This window comes from Vicugna pacos, chromosome 2 (genome assembly GCF_048564905.1).
Source record: "Vicugna pacos chromosome 2, VicPac4, whole genome shotgun sequence".
Taxonomy (NCBI): Eukaryota; Metazoa; Chordata; class Mammalia; order Artiodactyla; family Camelidae; genus Vicugna; species Vicugna pacos.
The window spans coordinates 86,463,357-86,489,286 of record NC_132988.1 but is presented as its reverse complement, the minus strand read 5'-3'; the positions used below and the strand labels follow the sequence as shown (position 1 = coordinate 86,489,286).

The 25,930-nt window shown below is 39.5% G+C and overlaps 1 protein-coding gene across 8 annotated transcripts in view; it reads right to left on the bottom strand.

The window, feature by feature from the left end:
• The window catches only part of FRYL (FRY like transcription coactivator), a 226,746-nt gene extending 222,256 nt beyond the window's left edge, over positions 1 to 4,490 (bottom strand). For all 8 annotated transcript variants that reach the window (XM_072944315.1, XM_072944291.1, XM_072944305.1 and 5 more), the window contains exon 1: positions 4,274 to 4,490. The gene's annotated coding sequence lies outside the window, so the exon portion shown is untranslated. The remainder of the gene's footprint in view (positions 1 to 4,273) is intronic.
• Between the last annotated feature and the right edge of the window lie 21,440 nt (positions 4,491 to 25,930).

Below are 25,930 nucleotides of genomic sequence, written 5' to 3'. Positions count from 1 at the left end.
AGGTGAAAGAGCCATAATTACTCAGAAATTACTGGAGAAATTAATAATAAATAATTTAGTATATTCCACAGTAGCCAACAGATGGAAACAACCCAACTGTTCACTGAAGGAGAAATGGATATGGAAAATGTATATACATGCAAAGGAATATTATCCAGCCATAAAAAAAGGAAATCCTGCCATTTGCAACAACATGGATGTACCTGGAGAACATTATGCTAAGTGAAATAAGCTACTCACAGAAGAATAAATACTGCATAATTCCACTCATATATGAGGCATTTAAAACAGTCAAATTCTTGATTGCCAGGGGCTCATGGGAAGTGGAAATGGGGGAGTTGCTGTTCAATGGGCATAGAGCTTCAGTCATGCAAGGTGGAAGAGCTCTAGAGATCTGCTGTACAATATTGTGCTTACAGTTAATAATATATTTGTTAAAAGAGTAAAAAACAAACAAATAAATATATAAAAATAAATTACCTCTCTCCATTCACAGTAAACACAACTTACTAATTAAAATTTTCAAATATGATAGCTTAAGGCAGTAGTATCTGAAGGCAATTAAAAAAAAAGGGCAGGGAGGGGGGAACTGGAAGAAAAAGTCAAACAACTACCAATAGTTATGATAAAGGCAGTGTAATGAGGGACTTTTAATTTCTAAATTATACACTTCTTTCATATCAGTATTTTACAATGAGCATGTAAAACCGTTGATAAGGGAAAAAAATGATTTTTCCTGTAAAAACACATACACATCGTCCCCAAATAAAACAATTTGAACTTTATAGTTGATGGTTTTACAGAATACTAGCAGGCTAATAAGACTGTTCAAGTACTTTACGCAGCAGTAAAAAAGAAGTGGGGGACACAACTTCTGTTAATGATTTTTTACCAAAATCCACAATCTAATGAAGAAATACACACATAACTATAGTGTAAGTCAGAGCATGGCTTGTGTTGTATAAAGACTTTACTGGAGCAACAGAAAAGAGCCATGATTTAGGATCAGGAGAGCTTGCAGACAAGGTGACATTTGAGCTGGGTTAGATGGTGATCCCTCTGGTGAGGTAACAACAGTTGAAATTTAGAGTACATGCTCTGCACCCACCCCCCACCCCCCACATTTTATAGATTAAAATAGTTCAAGTGGAGAACATACACCCCAAACATACTTTATTTTTTAATTTTTAAAAAAATACAACAGTTGCTATATAAAGGAGAACTTTCCCACATCACCTAAGTTTCTGCTAGCATTCCATTATTCCTTTACCATTTTGGCATGAATCCTGTGTCACTGTTACCTTGCACCTGTTACTGCACTGAGGTCCACGTTCTTTTCTCTATGAATGATGATTTTGCATCTTCCCATTACACTCCATAACTTTCTGACAGCAATGATTGTCATCCTTTTCTACTGTATATTCCCATAATATTCTTTAAGTAAAGATGATGCTGACAGATTAAACCTAGTTCTAATAACTGGGACAACAAGCAATCACTACCACAAAAGATGTCTGTGGAAAAGATATTATAATTAGATCACATTTTTGTACACAGAACAAAAAGCATGTAGATTAGTATGTCTTTCTCCAGATGCTGAACCAACTGCTCTTCTTTGGTGTAACTTGTTCAGAAAGGGTTTATTTTAAAAATAAATAAATAAGCCTCTCAAGTGGCCTCTATAGAACATTGTCTTTTTCTGTCACAAAGACCTAAGTCAACACATTTATTGGGCACTAGAAATGTACTAGGTGATGCAGTGAATTTGCCCCAAAATAGAGGGCAGTCCTAGTTCCCAGAGATCTCAAGGGACAGTTCACAATTCAAGAAATGCCTGGGCAATGTGTATATTTAAGACAATGTGTTTAAAACAATTGAAAAGCACCCATGAAAAAAAATGTTTTCCAGGAAACAAAGCCTAGATATTTCAAAAATAATTCTTTCTGAATGTTTTCTTTATATATGATTTTTTAAATGTTCAGGAATTCTCTGCTCTATTGTTTAAATAAGTGGTAAGTGAAAGAAAGAAAGAAAGAAAGAAAGAAAGAAAGAAAGAAAGAAAGAAAGAAAGAAAGGGAGAAAGAAAAAAAGAAAGAAAGAAAGAAAGAAAGAAAGAAAGAAAGAAAGAAAGAAAGAAAGAAAGAAAGGGAATTTGGAAACTTGTTTTAATCTTCTACTTTCTATTATGAGATGGAGAGGAAGTTATGCCTACAAGCTTGCCTGACATCCTTATCAAAGGTCAGGATCAAAGAAAGGAGGAGGAAGGGCAGTATTAGGTGCAACAACACCAGATACCATCAAGATTACAAAAGATCATGTTTTTGTGTGTCTACACTTCCTAAACTCTGTGGGAAAAGTTAAGTGTCTCCCAAACATTATTATGTGAAATTGACTTTTCGTCTCCCAAGTATAATTCCTCCTCTGTTATTGCTGAGTCTGTAAACTTGTTATAATGCTCCACATAACTCATAAAGTTACTAAACAGTTAATCAATGAACATTTTGGGAAGTTGTTAGTACTGCTTTACTGAAAACAAAACAAAAACCACTGGGCAAGAGGTTCCAACAAAATTCACTATCCTAGAGAAATAATTTTACAAAATAACTCAGAATGGAAGAAAAGACCGGGTGGAATGCTCTCTTTGATAATGAGTAGCCAAAAAAAAAAAAAAAAGACTACAGAATAACACACCCACTGCTACTTTGTTTATAGGGTTGTAACTTGCACACGCAAGTACTCTACAAAGTATTGCACAAGAAGAAACTGTCAAAAATGAATGCTCATGAAAACATTCCTTTCCTAAATAAGGTCTCTAACAAGGCTGTGCTGTTTCTAAATATAATTTCTTTAGCAAGTATTGACAAGTATAGCATAGCTATAATGTTCAAGATGAAAAAAACCATTTGTTTTATCAATAGTAAAAGTTGCTGTTACTAATTATAATACCTATGGGTTAGGTAGCAGAAATTAACTTTACGGAATCGGCTGGGAAGAACAATTAAAACACTAAATTAATTTCTATCAAAAATCTTTTTTCCCCCCTAATCCTATAGAACTTAGCAACCTGGGGCTTTTTGTTTTGTTTTGAAATTGTTTTTCCTTCCAAAAGAAGCTCTGCCAGTCAACTCGAAGTAATACTTTCCACAGTTCAAAGGTTAAGGCAAATTCGGTTCTACGTAGAGCTCTTGCTCATCAGTACCCCTCCCTTTTTTCATTTTTAAAGTATCTTGACCTAAGAGAGGTTAATGCTCCCCTACAATCGCAAATCCATGAGCGAAGCGACTTTAGGCGCCGAGGAAAACTGGGATGGGAGGAAAAGACCGATAGCGATCAAGAACCATTCCGCCCTAGAAATCACTCTCTCCAGAACTCAGGAAACGAGGTTATGCCCAAAGAACCTGCCGCCCGGAAGCCACAACTTCCATCAATCGGCAAAGAAAAGTTGCAAGGAAGAGCTCAGCACACAGGCAGCCTGCGCCGGTGCGGAGACTGAGAGCAGCAAAGGCATTCACAGGCCCCGACGGCCCGCGGGCGGTGGCTACCGCGTCCGTGGGGCCGGCTCCGGCACGCTTGGGGTCTGGGGGTGCGCAGCCGGCCCGGAGCGGTGCGGGCACCGCGCCCGCGTCCACACCCCTCCCCACGACCGCGAGCAGTGGGCGGAGAGACGAGAGTAAAGGAAAAGACGGACAATGCTGGGCCAGGCTGGTGACTCCGCCCGCTCTGCGGGTCCCCAGCGTCCCTTCCCACCCTGGGGCCGCCAGCTGCGGCGCTAAGTTTGCTCTTCAGCCCTCCCTTCACGACGCGGGCGGCGAAGCAGTGGCCGCGGACCTCCCTCCGCCCCGCCGCCGCCACCTTCCTACCCGCGGGGCGGCTCCCGCGGGTCCGCGAGGACGCGGCGTGCGCGAGCAGAATGGGGCGCGCGAGAGGAAGGGGGCGCGCAAGGAAGCAGCGCGCGCGCGGAGAGCCGGGCGCGCGGGGGAGCGGGGCGCGCGGCGCTCCCCGAGGACCCACTGCCGCTCCAGCGGGTTTTCGGTTGAGGCGGGGGCTGCGCCACGGTTTGGTGTCCGTTATGAGTCTTGGCCCGGGCGGCGCAGCTTGCCAGCCATTCTAGCCCGCCTCCCCCTCGGCTCCCATCAGGAAGGGCAGCCGGGCGAGGGCCGGCGACCTCTTCTCCCGCCAGGGCTGCGGCCGCCGGTCGGCGGGCATCCCGGCGCCTGCCTCTAGGGCTGGAAGAAAAAGTGAAATGAAGCGCCTTTCCCCAGGCAACACCTACCCGTCCCCAGTCCAAGTGCAGCTGCCTCGCTCCTCAGGCGCCGCCGGTCCCCGCCCTCGGGCCCCAAGCTCCGTTCTCCTGACAATGGCGCGTTCCCTTTAAGGAATAATCCGATCGGAACCGATCTGTGGTTAAACCTCCCTCCGACACTGATTTTAACCGGATTTCTCTCTCTCCCCGAGAGCCCGACAGGCGCCCGGCGGTGCTGCGAGCTCTTCCCACCTCTTCCCCGCCCCGCCCACTCCCTGGCGGTCCTGATTGGCGAGAAACACTACAACAGGAACAGCAATCCTCGCACCCCACTGGTCGACATAGCCGCCATTCAGAGTTACCCCCGCCCTCACCCCGCCCCTCTCCCCGGGTTGGCCCTATCTCTAATCACTCTCTGTCTTCTACTCCAGCGTTGCTTTGGAGAACTGGCAGTCAAGGCTCACCCTCCCGCCTCCGGAAAGCGAACTTTATTTTTATTGGTAAAAGGACATCTTCCTGTGCACCTGATTGGGCAAGGAAAGAGTTAGTCTGCACGCCCCTTACCCATTATCGCGCTCTCTTTACGGGTTTGAGAAATACAGCCGCAAAGTCCTCCGTACTTTGCCTTGTTCCAAGCGCCTTTCCCTTTAAATACTGGTAGGGGTCGTTGACAAACTCACAGCCTGTACTGGGGAAAGACGGAAAGGGAGAAGAGAAAAATTCAAAATCTTCTCCAAATCAGTAATACTTACGGAGCTGGAGATGGGATCCTGCGGAATCTCATCCTTCGCTCTACTGAATGGAGTGGTTAGAATGAGTTAGAATACCCGAAATTCTGGTACTAACTCCTCCTGAGTTTTACTCAACAAGTTTTCACTTACTGTCCACCCTACTCCCACGGTCGATCCCACAGGCATTTCGCTACCCCAAAGAACTTTAATAAAGGGATCTGCAAATCTAGAGGTGTCCTGCTCTGTCCCGTAATCGTTCATTTAAAAAAGCATTTAAATCAATTCCATTAAAAGTTCCATTTAATTCATGTCTTCTCTGTTATCTCGGGGTTTGTCACTAGAGCTAAGTTACTCTTCTGAAAAGACTGACTAGATGCCCAACCCCCACCATGCCAGCCTCCAAAGTTGTAGACGTCCGTCCGCCTTGCTAGAACAGTGTCCTGGGGAGACCAGACTGAGCCCAAGCAGGTACCAGAAGTCTATTTCTTGACAGAAAGGGGGAGTCTGGCACCGGAAGCTTAACCCTACCCCAAAACCTCATGTATGGAAAGAGTAGGAACTCTGCGGCAGCCTGCTGGGGTCTGCCTTATGATTTTCCCAGTTTCCCATGGGAGCTGTAAGAAATGAAAGGGTTGCAACTGCTGAAATTGGGTACTCAAGTGCTTTGGTACCCATTTGAGTATTAGGGGGAAACGGTTAAATTTTCTGCCCCTCTTTGCCAATGAACTTTGAGAGACTTTGGACCTCAGGATGTTTAGTGCACTTGCAATGAGACCTCAGAAGAAACGAGTGCTGCCAAGAAAGTGGCAGCGCCCGGCAGTTCCCTAGAAAAGCTTTAGTACCAGAAAGGGGTAGGGTGTGGGGAGGGAAAACGTTGGTAGTTGATAGGACTTTTCTGTGAGTTCAGGTGAAAAATCTCCTGGGGATACTCATAAATATGGAAGACTTAGAAAAGGGAAAGGTTGTAGGTGGTTTACGGGTTTCTAGTAGAGGTAAGAGACAAGGAAATATCTGGATTATATTTATATGGCCTTCACAGATGTTTAGAAAAAAAAAAAACTTCAGGTTCAAGATCTAGGTGATGTTTTCAAACTCTTTGTAAAACACTTGCTTTATGATGCCCAGATTATTTTGTTACACTAGCACATTGGGCCATAATTCCAGAAAGCGGTCTAACCTCTAGATTCTCTTCCTTACACCTAACCAACCATGTTGAGATAATCACCTTACAAATATAATTTATAACTATTTCTATTTCACACTTACCCACAATAGGATTATTTATCACCTTTTAGCCCACACACTCAGCCTCCTGGCACTAATACTTCTCTCAGTATTTCACACTGAGGAAGAATTTAGGAAATCTACAAACCCGGATATGCAGGTCATTCTTAAGAATGCTCAGTGTTATTGAACACAGTCCCAATTCTAACCCTGGAGAAATGTACAATATGTACTTTTCCCTTCAGAGGGAATTTATCTCCTACCTAGATCCCCATTCTTTAAAAAGAAATATTCTCTCAATGTGCCAATATGACAAACTTTCCAACATCCTTGTATATAGATCTTTGTTAACTCTTTTAAAGGTGAAACGCACTATGATCAATTATTCTCTGTTTATGAACAAAGGGAAACCATATCAAAGAACTACCAGTCAAGCCAGCAATTCTTTTTCCTCAGAAAAATTTTGTTACCAATTATACTGCAAATTGTTTTCAGTTCAGCATACATTTATATAGTAACTACTATGTGTTGAGTAGATAAGGGGAAAAATTGATGAATATATCTCCATTCTCCAGAGAGTACAATCAATCTCCAAATTCTACCCATAAGTAGCACAGTGTTACCCCTCATTCAGCATGTAGGTGGATACCATCTATTAATCAAATTCTACCCATAAGTAGCACAGTGTTACCCCTCATTCAGCATGTAGGTGGATACCATCAAATTAAGAAAAAATCCGATAAAAGCTGTCAACCAAAATCTCTTTCCCTAGGCCTTTATTAGTCTGAATGAGAAGGAGACAAATGAAAAAAGAAATAGTAATTTGTTTTTATAAAGAAACTTCAAAAAATATTTCCTGGGTCTCTATAGAGGAAGAAGTCCTTCATGTTCTGTAACTCAATGTGTTTCTTTGTTAAAAAAAAAAAAAAACTGACATTCACTGAGAATTCTATCTAGTAGAATATTCTATCACTGAATATTCTACTTACTGAGGCAGGAAAAAAAAGATACTAATATATTTTTTAAAAGATTTCCAACTCTCTTCTGCTTAAAACCCTTTAAAGATTCTCAAGGCATGTATTAAATATAGTCCAAGCATCTCAGCAAAATATACAAGTCCCTTTATAATCTGACTCTAGGCTGCCTCTCAGATTTCTTCTCTGGCCACTGCTTCATTCGATATTTCAAATGGCTGCTCTTTGGATATCAATGATCCTGCTCTTTCAAGTTTCAGTGCTTTGGGGCATGTGGTTCCCTTTGTCTAGAATAGCCCTCCCCTCCATGTTTACCTGGAGGACTCTACAATCTGCCCATTAAAACCCAAAGAAGATTTATCTTTTTTGCAAAGCCTTCTCTGATTGGACCTCCTTCCCTGATTTAGCATTTTTCTACCACATATACATGTTTTCCTGATTACAAGTATCATGCTAAAGACAGAAATTAAGTGATTCTTTTTCTGTCTCTTGCACTAATCTGGTTTGTTTTCAAAGAGCAAGGGCCATGCTTATGCATCTTTGCATCAGCATCACTTAGGATGATGCCTGACATACTGAAAGCTTTCAATAAATGCATGTCAAATTAAATGAGCAAAGCTGAAACAAAACAGTTAATCTACAGTGTGAAAATCTAATTAACCAGAATACTATTCTAGGAATATTCTGATTACTTAAGATTTTATTGTAAATCTATCTTATCAACTAGTCTAAATCACTGGTTCCCAGACTTCTTAATTTCATGGACTGGTAAAATTTGCAAGGAATTTTTGGGAACTGACATAGGCTTAACAACTTTTTATTTTGCCAAGTAAAGGTATGTAAATAAATACAAATAAATCCTCTATCTAGTTTCCCCATTATTTCATTAAATAAGATTTTTAAAACCCAAAACTGGGATGGTTATTTCATAAAATAAGAATATTTTAAAACCAAAAATTGGGAGGGTTATAATTTCAGAATGACAGTTCTTCAAATTAATTTCACATTATAAAGAACTTGCCCAAACCTCCATTGAGTCTAAGATACTCATTGTGCTTCACATTACTTGATCTGATGCTTTCTTTCATCTATTTTTAAAAGATATTTAGAAATGAAAATATTCCTAGGGTATTTTCCCCTCTACAATGTTTATGATGGGAAGAGAAACTATTCGGCTTTTTGTTAATTTTCACTCTACCCATGAGTAAATGTTAGTCATCACTAATTGACTTGCTAGCTTCCTGCCAGAATATTTGTGGAGAAATTCTTATTTCTCCACAAATGGAGGCCCTTAGAAAATGCTTCCCGAATTCCTTTTTGCATCTATCATATCTTACAGAGTTTCTCTCTTTCTTTTGGGAAGCTTACCACTCTTTAAAAACCATTGTTTCGTCCTTAGAAAGTTCCCCTTTGTCAATGAGTCAAACAATAAAAATTCATGTGCTCTTTAAAAAGTTTCTTTATCTATATAACACATATGTTTCTGAGCTTCCAAAAATTTAGGTTAAGTGCCTGATAACCATCAATGGATATCATAGTATCTATCCTGTGTCACAGTTATCATAAGGATAATATGAGCCTTATAAAAGCATGTGGAGAAATGTTGGTGTTATGTTAATGCAAATATTATATGTATATTATTTATATATAGCTACTTTTTTAAATCATGCAAACATAATCAGATATAAATCCTTTATGATGGGATAGCTCATAATGGCTAAGCATCCCATAGAAGAATTCTGATTCCATGGTAAAGGTCTAGAAATACTATGCTCTAAACTGGGTCAAATAATTGATTTCTTGTTTCATGGAACACACAATTAATGTATATGAGATCATCTTCCATTAATAAAATACTATATTTGTTTTGCCTTACTTCAAATTCTATACCTATTTTAGATCACTTAGGAGCTTTATGTTTTAATACTACTTTTATTAATTGGGATACCTTTATCAGTAAGATCTTAACTTTATCCAAAATATCCTACTGGTGCTATGTTAGTATTCTGCCTTTTTTCTTTCCTTCTATCATTACAATGGGACTTCCATTCTAAACAGATTCACTGTGTGAAAATGTGAATTTAAAGAAGAGATAAATCAAGGATTAAGTACTGACTTTATAAGTAAATTACTCTGAGAGAAGTTCTAGGCTATTATTCAACTTAAATCTATTTCCACTCACAAACAACTCAGAACTAAAGGCATAACATCTATGTTCAGTACAATCCCCTTTGTCTACTCTATCACTAAAAATGTCTTTAAATTAAGCAACCAAGAGCATATACAGAGGTTACTTTTCAGATTAAATTTTTTTTTAATTTTTTGAGGGGGGAGGTAATTAGGTTTATTTATTTATTTACTTAATGGAGACACTGGGGATTGAACCCAGGACCTCATGCATGCTAAGCATGTGCTCTACCAATTGAGCTACACCCTCCCCCCTAAATTTTTAAATTGTTTAATGGACTGAACAGTTCATCTGTCCCTACTGGGATGGTTATCCAGTACTATGGTGAAATCACTTTGAAACTACCTTAAAACCTTGTTGGATTCTAATGTGTATTTTAAAGTGTTGCTTGTGTAAGTAAGAACTTTTAAACTTTTAAAGTCCCTTTAAAAGAAAACATAAAACAGTTTTAATCCATCCCCAGTTTATGAGTTGGAGGAAAGTTGGTGGGAAAAAAAATGTGGGCACTGTATTTAAAGTCATTGCTACCACCTATCAACTCGTTATCTCATTTGGGAAAGGAATTCATGAATTATCTATATGACTTGGAAATGTGATTGGGGGTAAAAAGAGTTACATGATCATACTACTGGCAAAAGAATTTACCATATGACTGACTGCCTTCGGAGACTTCTGTCTGTTGATAGAAAAGCAGAAAAACAAAGGACAAAGGAGAGTCTCTTTAATTAATCCTTCCAACTAAGCAAAACAAATAGATCACTTGTTTCAGCAACAGAAGCAAACTGTTAACAATTGAGAAAAGCCACCTGCAGGTGCTTCTGAACACAAAGTGCCCCAGAGCCTAGAATTACTATTGCTTAAAAGGGTCGGCAAACTTTTTCCATTAAGGGCCAGATAGTAAATATTTTTGGCTTTACGGGCAGTATGGGCTCTGTCACAACTACTCAACTGTGTTGCAGCAGCACAAAAGTGGCCACAGAGAATACATACATGAATATGAAGGGCTATGTTTCAATAAAACTTTATTTATGGACGCTGAAATGGAATTTATTTATCTTTATGTGTCAAGATATATCACTCTTTTTATTTTTTCCCAACCATTTCAAAATATAAAAAACATTCTTGGCTTGCAGGCCATGCAAAAAGAGACAGTGGGATAGATCTGCCTGTGGGCAGTAGTGCTGACGCCTGATCTAACATAAACCTAATTCATTAAAAATATTGTAAAGTACCTGGTATGTGTCAGGTACTATGTTAGGCCTGGGGATTATCATGGCTAACAAGATAGACATGGTCCCTGTCCTCATGGAGCTTATGATATAATAATCACACAAATATATAATCAGAAACTGTAATTAGTGGTCATGAAGGAAAAGTCCAGGGTGCTTCAAGCTATGACTTGTAATCTGGACTAGGAGGTCAGAGAAGGCTTTACTTTTGACAAGGACTGAAAATGAGTATGACTTGACATGGTGTAGTTGGGGGGTAGGGAAAAAGAAAATATTTCAGGCAGAAGGCACAGCATGTAGGGCACCTTGATGGCACTGAAAAATCTGTGTGCCTGGAAAATACAAAGTAAAAGGAAGAGAGACAAAGAGTTAAATTGGAGAAATAGGTAAAAGCATGCAGGGCATAGGAGGTCTTTATTCAGACCTAGAAAACCTTGAAGGCTTTAAGTCAAAGCTATGGCATGGTCAGATTTGCACTTTTAAAAGACCACTAGCTATACTGTGGAGATTACATTAGGGGAGGGGAAATCGTGGTGACTGTGATGGTCAAAGGCTTCCAGGCCCTAGACTCAAGGCCCTAGAACGAGACATGAATATTTTACCTATGCCAGTATGTTCTCAAAACCTTACATGAATTAATAAACCGAATTTCATAACAACCCCATAAGTGGACATTATTACCTTTTCTTTATGACTTAACTACAGGCTGCCTATCAATTGTCCCCTTGCTGCTGCCCCGGTTGCCTCTGGTTTACAGAATCATGGGAAGGAATTGCAGGAGAAAGGTAAGAATGAGGAGGAAAGAAGGGGCAGATAGAAATAAAGGTGTGTTTTATGGGATCATAACCTTGGCTTAGACTCTAGTCTCTTCCCTAAGAGATTGCATTGCTTACTGGGAATGAGACCCAAATTCAACGAGGTGACTGCCTTGGGTATCCGTGGAAGCCCCTGTGAGAATACTCATTGCTACAAAAATATATGCAGTGCAATGTCTGGTACATACCTTAACTAAAACAAACAAACAAAACTTCTTTATCTAAAATTCAAATCCATCTAGGCATCCGGTATTTTATCTCTCAAGCCTATACTAAAGAAACAAACACATTCCCTCCCATTTAACCAATATGTCATTTGGAGACACCTGGCCTTTTAAGATTTAGAAATCAGCCTGAACACCTTTAACTCATCCAAAAGCCTTCCCAAGGGCTTTATGAATTACCAGGGCAGAGGTGTGAGATGGAGGATTACGTTATCACCTTTGCCTCCATGCTCATTCTTTCGCCTTGAAGACTCACTTCCAATCTCTTCCAATACCAAGAAAACCAACACCATTCGGAAACACTGTGACAGTGATAGATTTCACTGGAGAGCTGGGAGTGAGCAGTCCCATCAGACACCGACTCGAAAATATTTCAAAGTAGTATTTTATTATACTCTCTTCTGTAGCGTCCTTTCAGCCACCTACCACCAGTGGCTGAAATGATCTTCCCTCTGCCATGATCCTTGGGTCATGATAACCCTCTTAAAATGCCCTTTTCCCTCCTCTCAGTAGCCAAGAATTTCTCTCCTCCTAGCCAGCAAATTCCCAAAGCAGTTTTGACTCCTCTCTAAAGCTTTGTCACCAGCTGAATGAAACCCAAGACCTCAGGATCTCAATCACTTCTTGAGGTGTTTTTCCAAAAGAAAGTTTGAAATTCTCTCTAAGAATTCTGATGCCAGCATTTGAGACAATAATCACTTTTTCTTAAGTTGCTATATCACTTTTTGCCAGCATTTGGGAAAAAGAAAGATATCTCTTCTGGTTGAATTCAGTGGGACCCATTTTTTCCAGTTACATCATCATTTTCTTAGTGAAGTTCAACTACTTTTTGCCCTGTAACTAGGCACATCAAAAGTTCAGGAAAAACCATGTGGGTAGGATTTTAGATTCCATTATAAATTCCCACCATACCCTCCTCCATTCTGCCTTTAAATCTGATTAAAAACTAAAGCTGATTACTTTTTCCAAGGTAAAGGAAGAAGATTTTGGTAAACATACCACAATTTGCCATTGTGACAATAGCAAAATGCTGGAAGCATTACCTGATTTATTTAAAAAAAAAAAGAATGCAAGGTACTATTAGGTAAACTCTCAGGTAAGCGTGAGGAGAAAAGAGGAGGCAGAAAGATATGAAAAAAGTAGGCTCTGTGGAACCACGGCCCTATAGGCTCAGGCCTACTCCATTATATTTTCCAAGGCTTATCTTCTCCCATCTAACTACTAACCAGGCCCGACCCTGCTTAGCTTCTGAAATCTGACAAGATTGGGCTCGTTCAGGGTGGCATGGCCATAGACTCAAGGTTTATCTCCTCAATTTAGCTTTACTTGCCTATTTTCCAGGTGGTTCTTAGATACTGCATAAAACACATAAAGATATATAGACATAGTAATCCTGCTAGCCAATAGTAAAACACAAAGATATATGAATACATATTCCTGTGAGGTCATCTATAGCAAAATGAAACAGGGAATTTGGTCAATCGCACTGATACATTTAAAAATACGTTTGCCACAATTGTGTCTTTTTTTTTGAAAAAGTACCTGAATAAAAGCATTAATGTTTTATTGTTTTTCTGCAAGTATAAATTTAGCCTGAATGTTAGTGTATTGATAACTGGCATAGATTAGACTAATTATTAATTATGTAAAGGACAAGCAGGTTAGTAATGTAGTAGTCACCCTGGTAATGTGATAATAGAGAAGCAGAGGCTCAAATTCAAGTAGCAAAACAATATGCAATTGATTTGTCATTGTTTTCAGGATGTTTACCACCCCAGAAAATGTTCATCTTCTACATATAATAAAAGTACCAACACAGTGAATAGTTTTACAAAACAACTGAAAAAAATAAAATCTTATTTTGGTAAACTACTCTTTTAACACAGAAAGAAGTCCATAATAACTGAACAAATTGTCCTTCAAAGAGACATCTTACCTTTAGGGAATTATGTTTCCTTTTACTCAATCAATGAAGCAATGTACAACTTCATCTGTGTGGGTTTTATTCCCTTCAGGAAAATCCTCCACTTTTCATATGTCAGTACTTTGGTAGGTCATATTCTCCATAAGACAAGCTTAACAAACCATCTGATGGCTGTTATGAAATCCCACTCAACACAATTTAGTATTTTGGATCTATTTATAGAAGTCCTGTTATGTGAACATTTTCAGTCTGTACGATGCCAGCCTGGTAATTTTCATGTAAGAAAACAATTTGTTCTGGTCTCCAAAATGGCACTGATATCAAAAGTGTCCTTCACTTTGGAGAACTTGTAACTGAAGAACCCTCAGCAAAAGCAGTAAAAATGGTGGCGATAGCATCTGAAGTGGCAGTGCTCATGGGAGAGGTCTTCCTGGCTAGCATAATGGAGTCAGCAGTCATTGTTGAGTGATGGTGAGAGACAGCATCTGGCCTACAAGTTCGTTTCTTTCCTGACACCGAGACCCCGCCAGCCTCAAGGAATCCAAGTGGTTGTTTTTAACAGCAATTCCATTACAGTTCCCAACCTATTTTTCTATTTTTCTAGCACCATCTCCCACTAATTCTTAATCTTTGGATCAAATTGATCTATATTGCTATTTCCCCAGATTCCTTCCTTGCCCTTGCCTACATCACAGAGAAAGCTTTCAGAAGAGCAGGGTCCAAGAAGGTTAACCGAGGAATCAGGAGAGGAGTATTTAATCATGACGGCATTGACAACAGCTGAGCTAGAGAAGCCAGACTGCAGCCCCTCTGAATTGCCCTAGGAAACCTACAGATGAATCTGAAGAGGGTGAAAATAAGACAGACAACAGAGTGGTTAAGACCTCTTAGCTTATTCAAAACCCACGAACTGACAAGTCAAGTGGGCCACAAAACTATTGTCAGTGTTTGGAGACTACACTGAAGTGTCCTTAAGGAATCTGGAAATGAGAGGAGTCTAAAGGTCATCTTGGAGTTCATTGGAAAACCAACACACAATGATTCAGAGAGAAGAATTCCAAAGTCATCATAGAGAGAATGGCTCCCAACCCTACAATACTTGTCTGAAGAGGATAAATGCCCCATTATATCTAAAAAGGGTCCATCAGAATGGGGGTGGTTATCCAAAGAAATGGTTGTAGACTTTTGAGGAAAAAAACCAAAGCAAAGCCTTGCGTTGATAAACTACCTCTTCTGCACGTTTAAGTTTTGAGTCAAAAGCATCTTACCCGTAAGTATAAATGTCATATACATCATTATGACAATAATATTGCTGTGGGATAATAAGCCATTTATAAATGTTGTATACAACTTTAGGGTTTGCATTTAATCCTAAAGCATTCACCTCCTTTCACATCTATTTACACTACATTCCTATTTACTAAATGGGGAGGGGGTTTCTTTATACAGCGCTTTGCCATGAATAATACTTGTTGTTTCTGGGACATTCTTTTTGTGCACTAAAAATAATTCAAAAATAAAAAAAAATTAGGAGAATCACAGTAAACTGGGCAGCCTTCACCCAAACCCTTATGAAGGGAGAATGCCACGATTGAAGGAGTCAATCTGTCAATCCCAGTGGCAGGAACACTATTATTACATGTGCTCTACATGTCAACTTACTGACTTCTTAAAAATACTGTGGAGTGCTGTACTGGTCAAGGTTTTTTGCTGCAAATGGCAGAAACCCACCCTAACTAACTTGAGCAAGAAGAGGCACTTTATGCGAGAACACAGAGCTGTCTCCAGAAACGGTAAAGCCACTGAGCTTCTGAAGGACCTGGAAAAGGGAGCTGGCAGGCACTGCCCCCGGGCTCTCCCTCTGGTGCCCACGGTCCCAGTTCCTTCTTCTCTAGGCAAGTCTGCTTCATTCCCCTCTCCCTTTCTCTGCAGGACAGCCTCAACTAGCTCTGATAGCACAGGACGGGCATTATTACTCTGCAGCAGGGCCTCCTGCCCATGTTTACATCACTTCCTTCAAGAAAATAGACCAATCTGGATAGGATCTCTGGGTCTAAACTGCAAGTTCCTGAGAGAAACAATCTGATTAGCCACACCTAAATAAGAAGCCCATCCCTTGTTCATTTCCTACTGGGCAGTGGCATAGGACCACACTATAAAACATGGATACGAGAGGCCCACAGTCATGGAAGGAGGGAGGGAGGGAAGGAAAATGGCTATTCTCATAGGGAGTAAACCAGTGTGACCTGTGAAGACATCCCGAAAGACATCTTCTACAGGTAGGAACCATTATTATCCCCATTTTACAGATGAGGAAATTAAGGTGTTCAGAGCTTAAGTAACTTGCCCAAGGTCACAGAGCTAGTCAATGGCAGACTCAGGATCTGAAGTCAAGTCTGTCTGAGTCTTAATCACTATGTTGCAATGCGTCTCCAACCCCTGTTCACCAAGTAACCTTATTTGGTACAGCTTCTTATGAGGGTCTGTCTGCAGGCATGTACTGATTATACAGACTTCATATATTCCAATTCTTATGATGATTATAGTTCTCATCATAAACTAATAAACTGACATTCTGGTTCTTCCATCATTATTATGAGCTTGGGTAATGTTAGTTCAGGTCTAAGAAATGGATTTACTCCTAGCATGTTGACAACTTTGGTTTTTAGAGCCTATAAGGCTAAGGCTGAGCCCCTCAACTATGATGGCTACAATGATTGTAAATCTCACCATTCACGTAATTCATGCTCTTAGGAAACTTCTTAAGGGACCATTGCTGGCCTTTCTGTCATGACAACCCTTTTCTTACCACATGAAACATTATGAATTCCACAAAGATCAGGGCTTTTCCTCTATTAGACTCTAACAACAACAACAACAACAAAATGCTAGGTTTCTGTCTGCAAACTGAGCAATTACTATTTTCCATTCGTCCATGCATTCCAAAATTATTAACACCAATTATGTGCCAAGCAATGTGCTAGCAAATAACATGGGTGCTGTCTTTGCCCTCAGGCTCCTTGGAGTGTAGACTAGCTTAGACTCTGAGGCAAGTAAAATTTCTAACAGATTTTGAGAGGAGAATGAGAATGAAGGGAAAAGAGAAGAAAGTGGAAAAGAGATGTGTAGGCCTTTTCCCACAGAAGAAATGAAGGAAGAGGAAGTAGAAAAGAAGATTCTTATTCAAAAATAACCCAGAGGTAGATTTCAAGAGGGCTTATTGATATATTAATCATGAAAGCAATGCCTTCCATCTCACATCCCACTGGATAAAAAGAAGTACACTGTGACATAAATAACTCGAATCAAGGCAGTCTTGGCTGAAGAGCAGCTAGCCTCTGCAATAGCCAAAGTAGCAAATGATTATAAACTTTCTGACATGTCCATGGGGTTCACTGCCTCATCAACTATCAATCCACAAACATATATAAGATTGTAAATGCAATTGGATTCAACTGATAGATCCATCTGAGCCCTAACACATTTAATTAACCACAACACTGCTAAATTTTTGTCTATCCTAGAAGCAAGATTCTCTATAAGCTGTACTTTTCCCCATGGCAGGAACAAGCTTGGCACGTTCAAAGAAAAGGAAGAAGTCCAAGCTGCTAAATCGGAGTGAAGGAGAGGGAGAAACACAGGTGAGGTCAGAGAGGTGGGCCAGGTCATTAGGGCCTTGTAAACATGGGTAAAGACTGGGTTTGTATTCTAAACACAATGGGAAACCATTGTAGGGCTTTACTCTGATGAGTGACATTATCTGATTTTTCTGGATTCTATGTAAAGAATGAGTTTTGTGAGGGCAAGAATTGAACCAGAGAGACTTGTTAGAGGAATACCGCAAAAGACTGGAAAAGAGACTATGTTAACTTAGACTTGAGTGGTCACAATGCAGGTGGTGAGATTTCAGTGAATCCTGGATGTATTATGATGATAGAGCTGACAGTATATGCTGATGAACTGAATATAAGGGAATTTAGAAAGGAGTCTAGGATGATCCTCAGATCAGTGGGGTGATAGTTGAGTGCCAAATATTGAGAAGGGGAACACATGGAAAGGAGCAGGTCTGGGGAAGGAAACCAAGAGTTGAAGTTGGAGATAATGAGTCACCATGAAAGTCATGCAAGGGAAATTATCAAGGAGGAGCTGAGATATGAGTCTGGAGCTCAGGGTTAGGACTGGAGAGATAAACTGGGAGGCTTCAGTGTATAGAGAGTACTTAAGGCCATGGGACTAAAGCATCTAGGAAATGGGTATAAATAAGCATAAATAAAGAAAAGGCCAATGACTGAGCCTTGATAAACTCCAATATTTACCAGTCTTAGAGGCAGTGGTCAGTGAAGCAGGAGAGGCAGGAAGAAGATGTGATCTGAAAGCCAAGTGAAGAAATGTTTAAAGAGGGGATGATCAACAATTCAAATGCTATTAAGAGGCCAAGCAAGATAAGAACTGAGACATGACCCCTGGATTTGGCAAGTTAGAGGTTATCATCTGATCTTGACAAGTGTAAATGCTGGAAACGAGTGAGCTGAGTTGAAAATACGAGGTGACAAAGTGGAGACATTAATAATAGACAATTTGGAATGGACTACTGCAGTAGAAAGGAGTAGGAAAATGTGATATTAGCTGAGAGGGGCAAGGACACTAGAGAGAATTTATATCCTGCTTGCATGGTGATGGAAATGATCAAGGCGAGAAGGAAAAATCATGGATGCAAGACAGAGAGAAGCCATTGCTAGAATGAAAGTGTTGATGGGTCAGAAGCACAGGATTAGGTGTGCATGTGGAAATGTTGGCTTCAGATGGTTATGCAGGATAACAGAAAGGAAGGCAAGGTACATAGGTGCAGATGCTGGCAGACATAGATCTAATGAAGGGAAAAATGAGGTGGCTGTCTTCCCATTCCTTCTATTTTCTCAGTCAAATTAGAAGAGTGCTCATTATTTAAGAATAAGAAGTGGGTGTTTGAAGATAGAGGGGAAGCTATGAAGTAATTTTTGAGGAAAGTGGAAATGACCAGGGAAACGTAGCAAGACTACTGAAGAGGGTAAGGCTGACTTGAAATTTATGGGTAAAGATTTTTTGTAGTAAGAGCAGTCAATATGGTTGCATACTGCTCTCTAGCCATGTTCAACTGCTCAGCGCTGATGTGAAGCAGATAAAGAACTCGGTATAAGACAGGGCTGGGTTTTTCTAGTGAGTAAGATGGAAAGTGGGAGGGGCAAGGCAGTTGCAGGTGTATGCAATGGAGTGACTGGTTACATAAGCCACAAAAACAAAAAAGACAATAACACAAGAGGAAGAATAGACAGTAAAGAAGTGGTAGGTCACTAGATTGGCTACTCCAGAAGGGTTGATTAGGGATGGTAGTGGCAGTAGACAGAAAGTTTAGAGATGATTGATCAGACGAGCATGGAATGCTGGAAATCAAGATTTTGAGAGGTGATATAGTGATGTGGTAAGAAGTTCTCTAAGGCATATAACCATGATAGTATTTCCCTTGGATAATTTCTTCCTTCAGTGTCCAAAGGCATATGCTTTGGCTCCCAGGCATATCAATCAATGACCTAATCAGTTCTACTACAGCCTGCCTATCTTATGAATCCTCCAGGATTGAGATGAAAAAGCATCTGTCTAGGAATGACATTGGCCTATCCTAGAGCATACCAATGAAAGCTGATGTGATGGAATGGCTCTCTCCCAAAGGACTTAAATCAAGGCACTAAGGGAAAAAGGCTCATAACTGATGTTCGTCAAACTCCTTAAATTCCACAATAAGAAATTAAGCATATATGAAAATAATAACTGTTTAATGTATATTATTTTCTCTTTGACAGTTGTGACCTTACTTCCCAGCAGACTTCAACCACATATTAACATTTACCATTTGTCTGGATATAGTTTAAAAATACAAAGCAGCTTAGTGCTACATAAATTAGGAACAGTTTTGGGAAAAAAACCCAACAACAACAACAAGAGAAAACTTCAGGTGTTTATCCAACAATGAACTGTTTTGGATAAATGAAAGGAGGACTAGAGTTCAAAGAAATGAAACTCATGTCTCAACAAGCCAAAAGCTATTAAAAGAGCCTGAGTAACAAGCTTTCACCCCTACCCCAACACCTCAATGGAAATTAATGACACAGAGTGATGTTTGAAATAATGGGCGTTTTGTTTTAAAAATCAAGTCCAAGGTGTTAATGCTTACTATTGGAGTTTGGAATGCCCAGATGGTTGGGCTTCACAACCGATTCAACATGCCTGAGTCTTGTTGGGACACAACACAAGGTTAATGCAGGTGGTCAGAGCAGACAGTCAAAATTTAAAATACACTGTCGTTATAATGATTTTGAGTAGGTCTTAATGAAAGCTAAACCTAAAAGTATAGTAGAGAGACTGATGAAAAACAAGATTTGATTAAAAGGACTTGAACTAAAAAGGTTCCATAAAAGTTTAAAACAGTGTGCTTGAACATTCCCATTTTTACAGCTTCACCTATGTATGTTGTATAGTCGTCGCTCCCCTTGAGAAATGCCTCTTCTCCAGATTTTTTTCCTCCCCAAGTCTTTACCCAAAGCTGCTGCCAAAATCAACTTCCTCTGTTGCCATTCTGACAATGTCACTCCCTTCCTAAAACTCCCTTTAATGGCCTTTGCTGGTCTTTGTGTGAGTGGCAGACTTCTTGCCCTGCCTTTAGGATAAACACACTATTTCTGCCCAGATTTATTCAAGGCTCCTACCTATTTTTACAAATCCACATGTCATCTTCCTCTCCATATAGACTGATTATCTTTCAGTTTCTCAACTTCTTTATGTTTAGACTGTAAACATTTTAGTTAGTTTTGGTCAATAAGTGTTCCTCATTTTACCTCAACCTTCCCCTTCACTCGCCCCCCAACACAAATAGACTTCCACTAAAAATCTCTAGAGCTATGTACCTTATTCAAATTTTTTCTGAAATTAGATTATTTTTGTTAAGAACTACACAAGTAGTCATCTAAAAATTTTTGTCCACTAAAAACCAGACAACAGCAAAAATAAAATACTCTTAAAAGATGAAAATAAGGCTGTGGAATTTCCCTAAGAGGCAAAAAGATTTTTCAGAATGAATCACAGGAAAAAATATTTAATATTTTTATCACAGGCAACTTCTAGGAAAAGGTTCTCCAGATTCTGAAATAGCACCAATGCTATGTTCTTTTTTCTTCGTCATCTTTTTTTTTTTTTTTTAACATAAAAGGCCTGAATTCAAGTCCCAGGTTGGTTATTTGCAAATTCTGTTATTTTTGTCATTCAATCTTTTTGAGCCTCAACTTCTTGTTTGTAAAGTGGAAATAACAATACCTATTTGAGCTTTTCTGAAGATTCAATAGTATTTGTAAAAATGCTTTGTAAAAAGTGCTACACAAATACAAGATATTATTATTACTTCCTTCAAATGTTCCCTTTTGACTGAGAACTTTCCCAGGATTTCCCCTTTCCCATGTATTTTTACTTGGAGACAAATCTGGTAGTGGAGTTATAAACTTACCTTCTAAATGGAAAACTGTTCTAAATCTTCCAGAGATATTGAATATTGTTGCCAGTAATTTCTTCTGTCATTATTGGACTTTATAGGTAAACAGAGAAACTAATCTCATTTTATTATTATAATTTTTAAAATATAGAAAGTATATACAAGAAAATAAAATTTATCAGCAGTCTCACCACCCAAAAACACAACTATTAGAATTTTGGTGGTTTTTTAAAAATATCTTTTCCTAATGCATATGTATAACCTTTATGGAGTGTTTGTCCATGACAGAGGCTTTCTATGAATTATCTAATTTATTCTTCACAACAACCTTGTGAGGCAGGTACTATGAGTCTCTTCTACCTTTCAGAGGAACAATCAGTTCAGAGAGATTAACTTGCTGAAAGTTACACGAGTTAGGTGGCTGCCTGATGCTGACATCCCTCTGTGAAAATCTCCATCATTCCAAGTAGGATACTATGGTCCTACTGTGCATGCCACATTCTTCACTTGTAAAATAATGGCTATTTTACTGTGCTATTCTTTATTAACTAGAAACATGATTTTTAATAATCTTTGTGGTTTGGATGAGTCATAATTTAATTCATTAGCCCCCTGTTGTGGGATACTTATGTTATTTCCAATTTTTCACTGAACAGAATTCTGGTTTTCAGTAATAATTAAATATATGCTCAATATCCAAAACTTTTTTTTTAACATAAGGAAATTGATCATAACATAAAAATCCTCTGTGTACCCTTCTCCAACGAGAAATTCCACCACTACCTCTTTTTTTTTTTTGAGATAACTACTCCTAACAGCTTCATACACATTTTCCCAGAATTTTTTTTCTTCTTTTAATGTCATTTAATTTTTTGTTAAAAAAAAAAAAAGAAAAAAGAAATCATCCGGTACGTGTTTTGCAACCTACTTTTTTGTCTTTGCAGGATTTCATGGACATCTTTCCATGTCAGTCCATGTGTTTATCAGGACCCTTTCTGTGGCAAGAAATAGACACCAATTCAAATCAAACTAGATTAAAAAGGGATTTCTTTTTTGGCTCATGTAGTTGCAAAGTCCAGAGGCAGATCTATACCTCATGTGCAGCTGGGTCCAAGTGGCCTAAAGATAGCATCAGGAAACCCTCTCCCGCTCCCACTCTGGTCTCTGCCTTTCTCTGCATCGGCTTCCTGCCTGGGCAAGCAACAGCAGGTTAGCAAGCCCTGTGGAAGGAGTGTGACTCTCTCCCAATACTTTCAGCCAAAATCCCAGAATGGACAATCATGAGCCCCACTTGCATCATGGGTCCATAGCTAGAACTGAGGGGCAGAATCAACTTCAGCCTCACCACACGAACTAAAAATGAGCAACACTTAGTTTCACAAAGGAACATCAGGGTACTGCTGCCAAAAGAAGGAAGGAGACTGGGCAGGTGCAACAATAAATGCTTGCTAAGGTACATATAGATCTGTCTCATGATGTGTGATTGATAGTTTATTTTTTAACTTGGCGATTGGATCATAATTTGTTCCATAACCAACCGACTAATGAGCAGCTCAGCTATTCTCACCAAATAGTCTAAACCAATATATTTTATACTTACATTGTTGATTTTTTTAAAAAAGTTTTAAGCAACCTTAGCACTCAACTAATTTCATATTTCCTACATAATACATCACAGCCTTCTTATTCATTTGGCAGTACTTCACATAGAAATAAATACACCATGCATTATGGATTGATTTGTGTACCCTTCAAAATATATGGAAGTCCTAACCCCCAGTACTTCAGAATGTGACCTTATTTGGAAATAGGGTCTTCACAGAGGTAATCAAGTTAACATGAGGTCATAAGGATTGACCCCAACCTAGTGTAACTGATGTCCTTACAGGAAGGGGTCATTTGGACAGAAAGACAGACACACAGAGGGGGAGACCATGTCGAGACACAGGGAGAAGCCAGCCATGTGACTAGAGCCATATGACTTGGCATCTACAAGCCAAGGAACACCAAGGATCGCTGGCAAACACCAGAAGTTTCAAGAGACAAGAAAGGATTCTTTTCTGGAGCCATCAGAGGGAGCATGACCCTGCTGACACTCAATTTCAGACTTCTAGACTCTAGAACTGTCAAACAGTAATTTTTTTATTTTAAACCACCCAAATTTTGGTACTGTTATGGTATTCTTATGAAACTAATACATGGCACTCACTTTTCCTGAAGGACCCTAAAATGTCAGTGAAATGCAAATGAAAACGAGATCATTACTTCATGTCTAAAAGATTGGCAAAAATTAGAAGGCTGGGCAAAGCCAAGAGTTGATGGGGCTGTGGGAGTATGGGCATTAGAAGTCTCATGAATCTAGGTGGAAGCACAGTGGGGGCAGCCATGCTGGAGAGCAATCTAGCAGTGCTTAGTCCAACACAGAACATGCATAGTCATTCTCCTCCTGGGTAGCTAAGTTCTAAAGAATTCTCAGGTCCATGAGGGAATGTGTTCAAGGAGGTTTGTTGTATCACTACTTGTGATGGTGAGAAGCTTGAAGCAGCCTGTATGGCCGTGCCTGGGCAGTGAGTGTGTGCAGAGGCAAAACTGGTGAAATACACACCGTGGACTACTGTGCAGTCACCAGAAGCAGCAGATTACATATGCACAAAGCAGCATGGGTGCATTTTAGAAATACGGTCCTGAATTTGAAAACAACAGCAACAAAACAGAATTTATGTAAACGTGAAATACAAGCATATATGTGTAGCCAGGGTTGAGAAGCCACTGTATGAATATCCTGAACAGAAAGTCAGGAAGGAGTATTGTATCAGAAGCCAAAAGAAAGACAACTTCATGTGAGGGGGGTGATTAAAAATATCAAATGCTGCACAAACATAAAAATAAGATATGAAAGGAATCCAAGTAATTTAGTAACTAGGAGACCATTATTTACCTTCGGAGAAGAGGTTCAGAGGAGAATTGAGGGGTAAAAGACAGTAGTTTGAGGAATGACTAGGAAACGAGACCCTGGAGATACGGAAGGTAGATGACTTTTTCCAGAAAAACATAATAGTCCACTTGACCGACAGCCCTGATATCAAGCTATAGTTTTACATGACACACTGTGGTGGATTTAAAATATGTTCATAAAACCTGTGATCCTCCTCTTTCAAGAAGTGGAGTTCAATTTCCCCTCCCCTTGGGTGTGGGTCAGACTTCGTGCTTCTTTACTGGATTTATTTGCTTCTAACAAATAAATATGGATGAAGCAGTGGTGATGGCTTCAGATACTAGGTCATAAAAGGCACTGCATCCTCCTCCTCTTTCTCCCTTGGAGTACTGGCTCTCGGTACCAGCTGCCTGGTCATGAGGACACTGACGCAGCCATATGGAGAGGAACTGAGGCCCTCACCAGCAACCAGGTGAGTAAGCTGCCTTGGAAATGGGGCCTCCAGCACCAAGTGAAGCCTTCAGACGCTTGTAACCTCAGCCTACATCCCAACCAAAGCCTTAGGGGACACCCTGAGCCAGAAACACACAGCGAACCCATTCCCAAATTCCTGACCCATAAAAATTGAGACGATAAATGTTTATTGTTTTAAGCTGCTAAGCTTGTGAGTAATTTCTATGCAATAATGGATAGCTAATACATGCAATACACGGATAGTAAACAACTTGAGTCCTTATATGGCTAATACTCTGAGTTATTTCAGATAGATCTGAGAAAAAGACATATTACATAAGATTTATCAGAAATTTCCCTCGTCCTTCTTACTCAAATTTGTCTTTACATCCGTGCATGTTTAGTTTGCAGTTATATTTAGAAGAAAATTCTGTCATTTAAATTTAAATGGTGAGCAATGTAATTTTTTTATTACACGGATATGTGGATATAGACATTTTATGCTGGTTTTATAAATTAATGATCTCTAGAAAAGACAATGTCTCCATCTTCTAAAATTAGAACAAAGAACATTTTATTCATTCAGTTTCATGTCCGGCTTTAGTATTTGTCATTTAAATTCTGGAAAATGTCTGAAAGAAAGTAATCAATTTTTACTACTTCATTAGAACATTTTCTTTGTCAGCTTTGGGAATGGACTTTATACTTTGTTGGTTTTCAACCTTTCCCTAAATTGCCTGTATAATTTTCTTTCTTCATCTTTTCTCTACTCAGAAAGACTTTTTCTTCAGATTTAGAGTACGTTTTAAAAAAATCATTTCAAATTGTGGCTTTTTTGTTTAAAGACCACAGATATACAGAATTAGACTGATTTGACTAATCATACTCTTTAATAGATGGCCCATCTATCACTGTCTCCCTCCTCCCATTTAAAAAATTAATTTCAGTCACTGTTAATTCTCTACCCCTAGTTTCTTCCCTACCCAGATCCCACACCCAAAGGTTCTGCTTGAATTAGTTTGGGAGGCGGCGGGGGGGGGGGTGTCCTGGGCCTCATTACTTTCAAAAATCTGACCAGGTGATTCTAATATGTAGCCAAGTTGCGATCCAGCGGCGTGGAGGACCCTTGCTACTCAAAGGTGATCCTAAGACCGGCAGCATTGACCTCACCTGAGAACTTGTTACACATACAGAATCTCAGTTCACACGTCAGACATTCAATAGGAATCTGCTTTTAAAATAAATTCCCAGGTGATTCGTAAGCACTTTAAAATTTGGGAAGCACTGACTTGGAGCATAGGCTAGATTCAAATCCTGCCTGTATCACTCACTAGCTATGTGAACTTGAATAACTTACTCTACTTCCCTGTGCCTCAAATCCCTCATTTGTAGAGTAAGGATAATAACAGCACCCACTACCTAAAGAGTTGTTCTGAGGATTTCATACGGCATTGCTCCACAATGTTTAGAACAG